Raw genomic sequence first — 13,735 nt, 5'->3', positions numbered from 1 at the left:
CATTCATCAAGTTGAAGAACAAGTGATATCTTGGACAAAGAACAAGCGGAATTGAATGGAAGAACAATAGTAATTGCATTAATACTCGCGGTACAGCAGAGCTCCACACCTTAATCTATGGTGTGTAGAAACTCCACCGTTGAAAATACATAAGCATGAGGTCTAGGCATGGCCGAATGGCCAGCCTCCCAATGATCTAAGATAGCATACAAAATGAAGATAGCTACCAAAGTCTTTTTAATACAATAGTAAAAGGTCCTACTTATAAGAACTAGTAGCCTAAGGTGTACAGAAATGAGTAAATGACATAAAAATCCTCTTCCGGGCCCACTTGGTGTGTGCTTGGGCTGAGCAATGAAGCAAATTTCGTGCAGAGACTCCTCTTGGAGTTAAACGCCAGCTTTAGTGCCAGTTTGGGCGTTTAACTCCCATTTGGGTGCCAGTTCCAGCGTTTAACGCTGGGATTTCTTGAGGTGACTTTGAACGCCGGTTTGGGCCATCAAACCTTCTTGAGGATGATGGAGTGTTCTTGATGCTCCACCCTTAGTTGTCCCATGTTGGAACTCAATTCTCCTAGGGAGGTGTTTAGTTGCTCCCAATAGTTTTGTGGAGGAAAATGCATCCCTTGAGGAATCTCAGGGATTTCATGATGAGTGGGATCTCTTGTGTGCTCCATCCTCTTCTTAGTGATGGGCTTGTCCTCCTCAATGGGGGTGTCTCCCTCTTATGTCAACTCCAACTGAATAACAGAGGTGACAAATGAGATGAGGAAAGGCTAACCTTGCCAAGGTAGAGGACTTGTCCGCCACCTTTTAGAGTTCTTGGGCTATAACCTCATGAACCTCTATTTCTTCTCCAGTCATGATGCTATGGATCATGATAGCCCGGTCTATGGTAACTTCGGACCGGTTGCTAGTGGGAATGATTGAGCGTTGTATGAACTCTAACCATCCTCTAGCCACGGGCTTGAGGTCATGCCTTCTCAATTGAACCGGCATTCCTCTTGAATCTCTCTTCCATTGGGCGCCCTCTTCACATATGACTGTGAGGACTTGGTCTAACCTTTGATCAAAGTTGACCCTTCTAATGTAAGGATGTTCATCTCCTTGCATCATAGGCAAGTTGAACGCCACCCTCACACTCTCCGGACTAAAATCCAAGTATTTCCCCCGAACCATAGTGTTCCGAGGGTTACCTGAAACGTGTAGCTCGGTCGTCTGGAAAGACCCGAGGTGGGGGTTCAGGGACCCGAGCTTGATATGTAGAGTGGTTGGTGGTTGTACCTGCAATGACACTCCGATGCTTAAGTTAGCATGGGTCCAAGCAGATATGTGTAGAATGTGGAATGAATGCCATACCTGGGTGCTCCAGTGTATTTATAGTAGTTGGCCGCGATCTTCCCTGGATAAGATATTCTTATCTTATCTTATCTTTGGGAGTTTTATCTCTATCTTTGTGGAACCGCCTTTTCTAGGCCTTTTCGGCCTTTAGCTTTTGGGCTCCGTTCCTTTTGATGGGCCTTCCTTGCTTTATTTGTCCGAGGTCCGACCTGTAGGTGTAAGCCTTAGGGCGAGGTCGGACCTTTTTATGGGTTTGCCGAGTTGGGGGAGCTCGGTCAGGGTATGAACAGTGCCCCTGCCCGAGTTCGTCCTTTTTGGGAGGTCGAGCTCGGGCATAGTAGTTTTTCAAAATTCAAAAATGGCCGTTCCTGCATTTATTGCATGTTACCGTTTTTCCTCGATTTCCGTTCGGGCTCTTGTGAAGGCTTTATTTATTTGCCCCTTTCCTCCTTTTTCTGCGTTTTTTGTTTTTTCCTTATCCTTTCCGAGCACTGCTTCTTCTTTCTCTTTGCTCTGCTTCCCCGAATCTCTCCGTGTGTCTTTCTGGGGTTCCCTCTGCGCCGTCGTTTCGTTCTCCTTGCTCCGGAGCTCGTTGCCTTCGTTTCTTTCTTCCAGGTTTGTTCCCATGTTTCTCTTTTCTTGTGCACATATGCTTCTGTTCTTCGTGTGGCTCTTGTTTGTTTTCTTTTTTCTTTATGCCTGGGTTGCCCCGAAAAGAGGCGCCGCCATTGCTTGTTGATTGCATATGGGGGGGCTCTTTTTTTGTTCTCCGGTATTTTTGTTCCGGGTTGCCGCGTTCTTGCTTTGCTGAATGGGTTTTTGCTGTCTTCTTTATGTGATTTTTGCTTGCTGCTGTATTCTTCTTTGTAGGTAAAAATTTTATGTCTCGAAAGGTTCTTCAAGCGATGTCGACTAAGATTCCATGTGGTCTTGGTTGGGTAGACCCTCTTCCTCTAAGAGTCCCTTCTGTGGTAGATTCTGAGTATTTAGCTAGGTTCCGTAGGCACTGTAGCATATGTGAGAATAGGGAGTCTGAGAGGGATTACGAACTAGTGGCCCCGGAATCTGAGGAGAGAGTGTGCTTCCCGCCTTTAGATAGTTCCGAGAAGCTCTTCTTTTATGCTTATGATTGTTTTTTCTCTAAGCTGAGTGTTCGACTTCCCTTTACCGATCTGGAGTCCGAGGTGTTATGGTCTTGTAACCTTGCCCCTACGCAGCTCCATCCAAATTCTTGGGCGTTTTTAAAGCTGTTTCAACTTTTGTGTCAGTTTTTGGGCGTCTCTCCCTCTATTTCTCTTTTTTCCTATTTGTTTGTGTTGACGAAGCCGGGGTCGGGTGGAGGGAAGGTATCTTGGGTCTCTTTTAGAGCTAACCAGGGGAGGAAGTTTTGTACCTTGTATGATGAGTCCTTTCATGATTTTAAGAACTTTTATTTCAAGGTCCGGGCTACTGGAGACGTCCGACCTTTCTTTCTAGACGAGAGTGGGGAGCCTTCTTTTCCTCTTTATTGGCAGGAGAATGTAGTGTCTGTTAAGCATACCTTTGAGAGTCTAGATGAGGTGGAGCAGGCTTTTGTGGGTGTGGTAAGCAGTTTATGGGGTCGGGCACCTCACTTGGACACGAAGAAAATGTTGGGAGATCCAAGCCTTCTCCGTTCCGAGTTAGGTAGTTCCCGACCTCTCAGAGATTCATCTTTTTTAGTATTTTGGTTTTCCTTGTTTTGGTGGAATTTCTGTTGTGGTAATCCTTTTTCTTTTATTTCTGCAGAGATGTCTTCTCAGGCGGATTCCATGAAGTTCCTTCGTCGGACGAAGAAGTCTGTGGCTGCTCGGAATATCGAGGCTGGGGAGGCTTCTGCCCGATCTTCTCCGAAGAAGACTACTGTGGGTGTCACTACTCGGTCGAAGACTATTCCGACTCCCCAGTTCCGAGCTATAAATCAAGATCCCCCGACCTCTGGGCCTGCTACCTCTTCTCCGCCTTCGTCCTCGGGTCCTCCTCCCAAGAAACAGAAGACCTCTCAAGAGCTTGCGGGTTTTAATGACAAGGATTTTGATGCTCTTGGTTGGATTGAGCAGCATATTCTCCCTCAGACCTTTATTTCTACTGATGATGTATCTATGGAGCATCATTTTCAGTATATGGCGCGGAGTTGTGTCCGGATGGCTAGTCTTCATGCCGCTATTGCCCGGGAGTTCAAGAAATCCCCCATTGGTGCGACCAGCTCCCGACTTGAGAAGGCTCAGTCTGAGTTTGAGAGGATTAGTGAACTGAAGGCTGCTAGGATTACTGAGCTGGAGGCGTCTCTGGAGAAGGAGAAAACTAAAGCTACCGCGGCTGTGGCGGCAGCGAAAGCATCTGAGGAGATGGCGAAGGCGGCGACGGAGAATTATACTCGGATATATGCCGAGCTTGTGGAGACAAAGGAGAAGTTGCAATCCGCTCAGGATGATTTTTACGAGCTAGAAGGTCATGTGGCTAAGGGTATGGATGCTATGTTTGAAAATTTGAAGGCTCAGGTCCGGGTTCTTGCTCCTGACCTGGATCTGAGCTTATTTAGTACGGATAACGTTGTTGTGGAGGGAAAGATTGTTCCTGCTCCCAACGAGGATGAGGTTCCGGTGTCCGACCCCAAAGTTCCGGTTGCGAACCCGTCTTCACTTTTGGCCGAGGAGGGGTCTGGTGTGGAAGTTTTGAACCGAGATGACGGTGCCGTCAATGCTGTCCCGATTTCTATGTTTCCTCCGCAGCCTTCTGTTGATGTGGAGTCCGAAAGGACCTTGAATCTCTGTAATCCTTTTATCTTTGGTTTTTGCCCGGCCTGTGGGCTCTTTTGTTTTTGAATGGTTTCTGTGGACGCTTTGGACACCTTTTTGCTTTTAGCTACTTGTAGTAACTTTTTAGCTTATTATGCGGTGTTTTTTGCTCGCGTTTTGCCTTTTTGTTCCGCTTTTATGCTTTTTAGTTGTTTTTGGATAACAACCTTTTAGCTAGCGCTTTTTGAACTTTCCTTTGATTTCGTTTTTTCGCTTGTACTTTTTAGTTGTTTTTGTATAGCAACTTTTTAGTAAGCGTTTTCGAAATCTTTGCTTTCGCCGTTTTAAGGCTTCTTTCTTGGATCCGGGTTTTTTCTCGGACCTCGGGCGTTCGAGTACCTCCCTTTGTTGGGTCCGACCTTGTCGTTGGTCGGCCTTTTAAGTTATTTTTGTAATCTCTTTTTATTTGGCTTTTTGAGCCTTTTCAGAGTTGCTTTATAACTTCTCACATTAATTTGAACCTCGTCGCTTTATCTTTGCCGACCTTGTGTGGTCTCTTGGCAAATGATTTTTTGCGTTTTGTCGAGCATAAATTAATGCGCCTTGGAGGGGGTACTTTTCAGGATTTGTTTCAACACGAGGAAAATAGAAAAATTTGATTAGTATTAAAAAAAAAGAAAGAATATTTACAGAGTGTTTACCCTTGACTAGGTCGGGTGTCTTTTTGACCGGGTGTCTCATTAAAAAACCCTTGTAGGGAAAAAGAGTACACCTCGGGTTATCTTTTTCTAGCTGTAGTATCGTCTTAGATTGCAGGCGTGCCAGGCCCTGGGCAACTCGTTGCCTTCTAGGTCGGATACTTTGTAGTAGCCTGTTCCTAAGACTTCTGTTACCTTGTAGGCCCTTTCCCATTTGCAGCTAGCTTTCCTTCTCCCGACTTTTGTGTTCCAATGTCGTTTCGGATTAGAATCAGGTCGTGAATGGAGAAGCTTCGTTTTATTACTTTCTGATTGTATCTGAGGGCCGTTCGCCGTTTTAAGGCTTCTTCTCGGATCCGAGCTCTTTCTCGGACCTCGGGGAGGAGGTCGAGTTCTTCTCTTTGTGCCTGCGGGTTACCTTTTTCGTTGTAGAAGATGGTTCTAGGTGACCCTTCATCTATTTCAATAGGAATCATTGCCTCCATCCCGTAAGCTAGTCGGAATGGCGATTCTCCTGTTGTAGAGTGCGGAGTTGTCCGATATGCCCATAGCACCTGGGGGAGCTCCTCGGCCCATGCCCCTTTGGCCTCTTGGAGTCTTCGTTTTAACCCGGCCAAGATGACTTTATTTGCAGCCTCTGCTTGTCCATTGGCTTGTGGGTGCTCGACCGAGGTGAATTGCTGTTTGATTTTTAGTTTGGCCACCAAGTTCTGAAAACTTGTGTCCGTGAACTGTGTTCCATTGTCCGTTGTGATGGAGTAGGGGACTCCGAACCTTGTGACAATGTTTTTGTATAGGAATTTGCGGCTTTTCTGAGCCGTAATGGTGGCTAAGGGTTCAGCTTCGATCCACTTTGTGAAGTAGTCGACCCCTACTATGAGGTATTTGACTTGCCCCGGTCCTTGTGGGAACGGGCCGAGTAGGTCAAGTCCCCATTTTGCGAAGGGCCATGGTGCGGTGATGCTGATAAGGTCTTCTGGTGGTGCCTTGTGGAAATTGGCGTGTTTTTGGCAGGGGGCATATTTTCACAAATTCCGTTGCGTCTTTCTGCAAGGTCGGCCAATAGAACCCGGCTCGGACTACTTTTTTGGATAATGCCCGAGCTCCGAGATGGTTCCCACACATGCCTCCGTGGACTTCTTCGAGGACGTTCTTTGTTTCTGAGGTCGGGACGCACCTAAAGAGGGGATTTGAGAATCCTCTTCTGTATAATGCGTCGTGAATTAGTGTATAATTCTGAGCGTCTTTCGTGAGTCTTTTGGCTTCCTTTCTTTCGGCGGGAAGAGTTCCCGACTTCAGGTAGTTGAGTATGGGGGTCATCCATCCTTGCTGTTGGTTGGATATGTTTAGCGTTTCTTCCTCTCTTAGCGCGGAGGGGGATTGTAAGGTTTCCTGGAGGAGACTTCTGTTGTTGCCTCCGGGCTTGGTGCTGGCGAGCTTTGAGAGGGCGTCTGCCCGGGCGTTTTGTTCCCGAGGTATGTGCTGAATCTGTATCTCTGAAAAGTGGCGTAGTTGTGCCTGTGTTTGGTCCAGGTATTTTTTCATGGTGGGGTCTTTGGCCTGGTAGCTTCCATTTACTTGTGATGTGACGACCTGGGAGTCGCTGAAGATCGTGATTTTCCGGGCTCCAACCTCTTCGGCTAGCTTTAGACCTGCTAGTAGGGCCTCGTATTCGGCTTGGTTGTTCGAAGCCTGGAACTCGAATTTTAGGGATAGTTCTATCTGCGTTCCTTGGTCGCTTTCGAGTATAACCCCGGCTCCGCTTCCAGTTTTGTTTGAGGACCCGTCGACATACAGGTTCCATGAGAGTGGGGTTCCAGGGGTCTCAGTGTATTCTGCGATGAAGTCGGCTAGATACTGAGATTTTATGGCAGTCCGGGTTTCATAATGGAGGTCGAACTCGGACAGCTCCACCGCCCATTGTAGTATTCGTCCTGCCAGGTCTGTTTTTTGGAGGATGTGTCTCATGGGTTGGTTTGTCCGGACTTTGATGGTGTGGGCTTGAAAGTAGGGACGGAGCCTCCGAGCTGTGAACACTAGGGCGTAGGCGAATTTTTCTATCTTCTGATAATTTAATTCGGCCCCTTGTAGAGCCTTGCTTACAAAGTATATGGGGTGTTGTTCTTGGTCATTTTCTCGTATTAACGCTGAAGCAACTGCTCGATGTCCAACCGAGAGGTATAGTACGAGTTCTTCTCCCTTTAAAGGTCGGGTTAGGATTGGTGGCTGCCCGAGGAATTCCTTGAATTCTTGAAAGGCTTTTTCGCACTCCGGGGTCCATGAGAAGGGTTTTCCTTTCTTTAGGAGTGAGTAGAGAGGTAGTGATTTTATTGTTGATCCTGCCAAGAATCTTGATAGGGCGGCTAGCCTTCCATTCAGTTGTTGTACTTCTTTGACACACGTCGGGCTCTTCATATTGAGTATCGCTTGGCATTTGTCCGGGTTCGCTTCGATGCCCCTTTGGGTCAGCATGAAGCCTAAGAACTTTCCGGCTTCTGCGGCGAAGGTGCACTTTGTCGGGTTAAGTCTCATGTTGTGTTTTCTGAGGGTGCCGAAGACGCTGGTGAGGTCGGTCAGCAAGTTTCTGTCTTCTTGTGTCTTTACCAGCATGTCGTCGACGTACACCTCCAGCTGTAGTCCGATGTGTTCTGAGAATACTTTGTTCATTAGCCTCTGGTAGGTTGCCCCTGCGTTCTTCAGCCCGAAGGGCATTACTACGTAGCAGTAGTTTGCCCTTGGGGTTATGAACGAGGTCTTTTCTTGGTCGGGTCCGTACATCGGGATTTGATTGTATCCCGAGTATGCGTCCATGAAGGAGAGATATCTATAGCCTGAGGCTGCGTCTACTAAGGCGTCGATGTTTGGTAGAGGGTATGGGTCTTTGGGGCAGGCTTTGTTGAGATCCGTGTAATCGACGCACATCCTCCATTTTCCGTTGGGCTTTTTTACCAGGACCACGTTTGCGAGCCATAGGGGGTATTTTACTTCCCTAATGAACCCTGCATCTAGCAGTGCTTGTACTTGTTCTTCTATTGCTTGCATGCGCTCGGGTCCGAGCTTTCAGCGTCTTTGTTGGATAGGTCGGGATCCCGGGTAAACTGATAGCTTATGGCACATCAGGTCGGGACTTATGCCTGGCATGTCGGAGGCTTTCCAGGCGAAGAGGTCGGAATTCTCCCTTAAGAGGGTTGTGAGTTCCTCTTTTAGGCCCGTTTCGAGGTTTGCTCCTATGTTTGTTATTTTTTCGGGTGTGTTCCCGATCTGGATTTTTTCGGTTTCTCCCTCTGGTTGTGGCCGAAGATCTTCTCGGGATTGAACTCGTCCGAGTTCTATTGTGTTGACCTCTTTCCCTTTTAGGCTCAGGCTTTCGTTGTAGCATCGCCGCGCTAGCTTTTGGTCGCCTTTTAGGGTAGCGATTCCTTTTGTGGTAGGGAACTTCATACAGAGGTGTGGGGTTGAGACTATAGCTGCCAGTCTGTTTAGGGTTGGTCGCCCAATGAGGGCATTGTATGCTGAAGTGACGTCGACTATAATGTAGTCGATGCTTAATGTTTTAGATTGCTCGCCTCTTCCAAAGGTAGTGTGTAGCGAGATGTATCCTAAGGGATGGATCGGGGTATCCCCTAGCCCAAATAGGTCGGTGGGATAGGCCTTTAGTTCTTTTTCCTCAAGTCCGAGCTTGTCGAAGGCCGTTTTGAACAGGATATCTGCTGAGCTTCCCTGGTCAATCAGGGTTCGATGTAGGTTGGCGTTTGCTAGGATAATGGTGATTACCATTGGATCGTCGTGCCCGGGTATTATCCCTTGAGCATCTTCTCGGGTAAATGAGATGGTAGGTAATTTGGGCAGGGGACTGTCTTCTCGGACGTGATAGACTTCTTTGAGGTGTCTTTTTCGCGAAGATCTGGATGTTCCTCCGCCTGCAAAACCTCCATTTATCATGTGAACGTGTCTTTCAGGGGTTCGCGGGGTTTGTTCGGCCCGATCTTCGTTATCTCCCCGCCTTCTCTTCCTGGTCTCTTCTCCTTTCTCTGCTATGTATCTGTCGAGTTTTCCTTCTCTGGCTAGTTTTTCTATAACATTTTTTAGGTCGTAGCAGTCGTTAGTAGAATGACCGTAGAGCTTGTGATATTCACAGTATTCGGACCGATCTCTCCCTGCCCTCTTGTGTTTTAGCGGTCGGGGCGGTGGGATCTTTTCGGTGTGGCATACTTCTCTGTAGATGTCTACCAGGGAGACTCGGAGGGGGGTGTAGCTGTGGTATTTCAGTGGCTTGTCCGAGTTGGGTTCTTCTTTCTTCCTCTGTTCCCGATCTCGATCTCGGGGTGGGTAGGTTGATTCCTTCCTAGAAGAGTCTCTTAGCTGGGAGGTTTCCTCCATGTTGATATATTTTTCTGCCCGCTCCTGCACCTCGTATAGGGAGGTCGGGTATCGTTTGGATAGGGATTGGCTAAACGGTCCCTCTTTTAGGCCGTTTGCTAGTCCCATGATGGCTGCTTCAGTGGGCAAGTGTTGTATGTCCAGGCAGGCTTTGTTGAATCGCTCCATGTATTTTCGGAGAGTTTCTTGGTTACCTTGTTTGATCCCGAGTAGACTGGGGGCATGTTTTGTCTTGTCCCTTTGAATAGAGAACCTTGTCAGAAATTTTTTGGTTAGGTCTTCGAAGCTGGTGATTGATCTTGGTGGTAGGTTGTCGAACCACTTCATGGCTGACTTGGTGAGAGTGGTGGGGAAGGCTTTGCACCGAATCGTGTCGGAGGCGTCGACTAGGTACATTCTGCTTCTGAAGTTGCTGAGGTGGTGACTTGGATCGGTGGTGCCGTCGTAGAGATCCATATCGGGTGGTTTGAAGTTCCGCGGTATCTTCTCCTTCATGATCTCTTGCGTGAAGGGATCATGGTTACCTTCGGGGGTGGTGCCGCGTTCTGTCCGGTCTTTCAGGTTAGCCTCTATTTTCCGCAGTTTTTCTTCTAATTCTCTGCGCTTTCGAGTCTCCCTTCTCAGATCTTGTTCAGTTTCTTTCTGCTTTTTTATGTCCTTTTCGAGTTGTTTCAGCCGGTTTTGTTGTGCCCGGACTGTTTCTAGAATTTCCGAGCTCTTCTCTTTTTCGGAAATTTGTGGATCTTTGTTTGGGAGTGATGTCTTTGGGCGATTCTGTTTGTTTCCTCCTGGAGTGCGTGGTGATAGAGGGCTGTCCGGTCGTTCTCCGGTGTCAATTTCATCCTCTTGTTCAGATGCAGCGCGATCATTGTTGTGAGGATTGTCCGCCATGGTAGAGGGATGACTTCCAGGTCCCCGGCAACGGCGCCAATGTTCCGAGGGTTACCTGAAACGTGTAGCTCGGTCGTCTGGAAAGACCCGAGGTGGGGGTTCAGGGACCCGAGCTTGATATGTAGAGTGGTTGGTGGTTGTACCTGCAATGACACTCCGATGCTTAAGTTAGCATGGGTCCAAGCAGATATGTGTAGAATGTGGAATGAATGCCATACCTGGGTGCTCCAGTGTATTTATAGTAGTTGGCCGCGATCTTCCCTGGATAAGATATTCTTATCTTATCTTATCTTTGGGAGTTTTATCTCTATCTTTGTGGAACCGCCTTTTCTAGGCCTTTTCGGCCTTTAGCTTTTGGGCTCCGTTCCTTTTGATGGGCCTTCCTTGCTTTATTTGTCCGAGGTCCGACCTGTAGGTGTAAGCCTTAGGGCGAGGTCGGACCTTTTTATGGGTTTGCCGAGTTGGGGGAGCTCGGTCAGGGTATGAACACATAGTAAGATAATTCTTTGGATTCGGGTTCACACTTTGGTCATGGTTCTTGGTGATCCATGCATTGGCATAGAACTCTTGAACCATCAAGATTCCGACTTGTTGAATGGGGTTGGTAAGAACTTCCCAACCTCTTCTTCGGATCTCATGTCGGATCTCCGGATATTCACCCTTTTTGAGTGAAAAGGGGACCTCGGGGATCACCTTCTTCAAGGCCACAACTTCATAGAAGTGGTCTTGATGCACCCTTGAGATGAACCTATCCATCTCCCATGACTCGGAGGTGGAAGCTTTTGCCTTCCCTTTCCTCTTTCTAGAGGTTTCTCCGGCCTTGGATGCCATAGATGGTTATGGAAAAACAAAAAGCAATGCTTTTACCACACCAAACTTAAAATGTTTGCTCGTCCTCGAGCAAAAGAAGAAAGAAGAGAGTAGAAGAAGAAGAAGAAATGAGGAAGAGGGAGATGGTGGTGTTTAGGTTGTGTGAAATTGAAGGGTTTTAGAAGGGTATATATAGGAGAGAGGGGGGTAATGGTTCGGCCATTATGGGTGGGTTTGGGAGGGAAAGTGGTTTGAATTTGAAGGGTGAGGTTGGTGGGGATTTATGAAGGATGGATGTGAGTGGTGAAGAGAAAGATGGGATTTGATAGGTGAAGGGTTTTTGGGGAAGAGGTGTTGAGGTGATTGGTGAATGGGGGAAGAAGAGAGAGAGTGGTGGTGGGGTCCTGTGGGGTCCACAGATCCTGTGGTGTCAAGGGAAAGTCATCCCTGCACCAAATGGCATCAAAATTCACGTTTTGAGCCAATTCTGGCGTTAAACGCCGGGCTGGTGCCCATTCCTGGCATTTAACGCCAGGTTCTTGCCCTTTCCTGGCGTTTAACGCCAGTCTGGTGCCCCTTTCTGGCGTTAAACGCCCAGAAGACTGGGCGTTAAACGCCCAACTGCTAGGCTTACTGGCGTTTAAACGCCAGCAGCATCTTCCTCCAGGGTGTGCTGTTTTTTCTTCCTATTTTTCATTCTATTTTTGCTTTTTCAATTAATTTTGTGACTTCTCATGATCATCAACCTACAAAAGAGATAAAATAACAAAAGAAAATAATTAAATATAAAACATTGGGTTGCCTCCCAACAAGCGCTTCTTTAGTGCCATTAGCTTGACAGAGGACTCTCATGGAGCCTCAGAAATGCTCAGAACCGTGTTGGAACCTCCCAACACCAAACTTAGAGTTTGAATGTGGGGGTTCAACACCAAACTTAGAGTTTGGTTGTGGCCTCCCAACACCAAACTTAGAGTTTGACTGTGGGGGCTCTGTTTGGCTCTGTTTTGAGAGAAGCTCTTCATGCTTCCTCTCCATGATGACAGAGGGATATCCTTGGGCCTTAAACACCAAGGATTTTTCATTCACTTGAATGATCAACTCTCCTCTATCAACATCAATCACAGCCTTTGCTGTGGCTAGGAAGGGTCTGCCAAGGATGATGGATTCATCCATGCACTTCCCAGTCTCTAGGACTATGAAATCAGCAGGGATGTAATGGTCTTCAATCTTCACCAAAACATCCTCTACAAGTCCATAAGCTTGTTTTCTTGAGTTGTCTGCCATCTCTAGTGAGATTCTTGCAGCTTGTACCTCAAAGATCCCTAGCTTCTCCATTACAGAGAGGGGCATGAGGTTTACACTTGACCCTAAGTCACACAAGGCCTTCTTGAAGGTCATGGTGCCTATGGTACAAGGTATTGAAAACTTCCCAGGGTCCTGCCTCTTTTGAGGCAGTTTCTTCCTAGACAAGTCATCCAGTTCTTTGGTGAGCAAAGGGGGTTCATCCTCCCAAGTCTCATTTCCAAATAACTTGTCATTTAGCTTCATGATTGCTCCAAGGTATTTGGCAACTTGCTCTTCAGTGACATACTCATCCTCTTCAGAGGAAGAATACTCATCAGAGCTCATGAATGGCAGAAGTAAGTCCAATGAAATCTCTATGGTCTCATTTTGAGCCTCAGATTCCCATGGTTCCTCATTAGGGAACTCATTGGAGGCCAGTGGACGCCCAGTGAGGCCTTCCTCAGTGGCGTTCACTGCCTCTTCTTCCTCCCAAAATTCGGCCATGTTGATGGCCTTGCACTCTCCTTTTGGATTTTTTTCTGTATTGCTTGGGAGAGTACTTGGAGGGAGTTCAGTAATTTTCTTGCTCAGCTGACCCACTTGTCCTTCCAAATTTCTAATGGAAGACCTTGTTTCAGTCATGAAACTTTGAGTGGTCTTGATTAGATCAGAGACCATGGTTGCTAAATCAGAAGTATTCTGCTTAGAAATCTCTGTCTGTTGCTGAGAAGATGATGGAAAAGGCTTGCTGTTGCTAAACCTGTTTCTTCCACCATTATTATTATTGAAACCTTGTTGAGGTCTCTGTTGATCCTTCCATGAAAGATTTGGATGATTCCTCCATGAAGGATTATAGGTGTTTCCATAGGGTTCTCCCATGTAATTCACCTCTTCTATTGAAGGGTTTTCAGGATCATAAGCTTCTTCCTCAGATGAAGCTTCCTTAGTACTGCTTGGTGCATTTTGCATTCCAGACAGACTTTGAGAAATCATATTGACTTGTTGAGTCAATATTTTGTTCTGAGCCAATATGGCATTCAGAGTATCAATCTCAAGAACTCCTTTCTTCTGACTAGTCCCATTGTTCACAGGATTTCTTTCAGAAGTGTACATGAATTGGTTATTTACAACCATTTCAATCAGTTCTTGAGCTTCAGTAGGCGTCTTCTTCAGATGAAGAGATCCTCCAGAAGAGCTATCCAAAGACATCTTGGACAGTTCAGAGAGACCATCATAGAAAATACCTATGATGCTCCATTCAGAAAGCATATCAGTGGGACACTTTCTGATCAATTGTTTGTATCTTTCCCAAGCTTCATAGAGGGATTCTCCTTCCTTCTGTCTGAAGGTTTGGACTTCCACTCTAAGCTTACTCAATTTTGAAGTGGAAAGAACTTTGCCAAGAAGGCATTGACTAGCTTTCCCAGAGTCCAGGCTTTCTTTAGGTTGAGAGTCCAACCATGTTCTAGCTCTGTCTCTTACAGCAAAAGGGAATAGCATAAGTCTGTAGACCTCAGGGTCAACCCCATTAGTCTTGACAGTGTCACAGATTTGCAAGAACTCAGCTAGAAATTTC

At 46.9% G+C, this 13,735-nt stretch overlaps 1 non-coding gene across 1 annotated transcript; it reads left to right on the top strand.

The window, feature by feature from the left end:
- Positions 1-13,422: 13,422 nt before the first annotated feature.
- On the top strand, positions 13,423-13,530 carry LOC112700571 (small nucleolar RNA R71). Its single transcript, XR_003153477.1, has one exon. It is a non-coding gene; the product is annotated as a small nucleolar RNA R71 (small nucleolar RNA).
- Positions 13,531-13,735: the final 205 nt, after the last annotated feature.

Source organism: Arachis hypogaea, chromosome 6, assembly GCF_003086295.3.
Source record: "Arachis hypogaea cultivar Tifrunner chromosome 6, arahy.Tifrunner.gnm2.J5K5, whole genome shotgun sequence".
NCBI lineage: Eukaryota > Viridiplantae > Streptophyta > Magnoliopsida > Fabales > Fabaceae > Arachis > Arachis hypogaea.
Note: the sequence above shows the minus strand (reverse complement) of the source record. Positions and strands in the feature narration are given on the sequence as shown.